This window comes from Sinocyclocheilus rhinocerous, unplaced genomic scaffold (genome assembly GCF_001515625.1).
Source record: "Sinocyclocheilus rhinocerous isolate Xijiao unplaced genomic scaffold, SAMN03320098_v1.1 scaffold9822, whole genome shotgun sequence".
In the NCBI taxonomy this organism is placed as follows: domain Eukaryota; kingdom Metazoa; phylum Chordata; class Actinopteri; order Cypriniformes; family Cyprinidae; genus Sinocyclocheilus; species Sinocyclocheilus rhinocerous.
The window spans coordinates 32762-33004 of NW_015655037.1; positions in this window are offsets into that span (position 1 = coordinate 32762).

A 243-nucleotide genomic window follows, 5' to 3' on the forward strand; every position below is an offset into this window, starting at 1 on the left:
AGTGCAGAAGTATCGAATCGGTATCGATATCGACGATACTGCCTTGAAAAGTATCGGTATCGTATCGAAAACAAAATAAGGGGTATCGCCCATCCCTATCAGGAAGGTGTTTCTCTTTGGTTTATTGTGTGACATTCAGCTATTTCAGAAATGCAATGAAATCCTATTAAACAAAAGTCACCGTAATGCTTAAATATTACAACTAAAGCAAACACTGATCTCCATGATGGTGGCATCATTTTA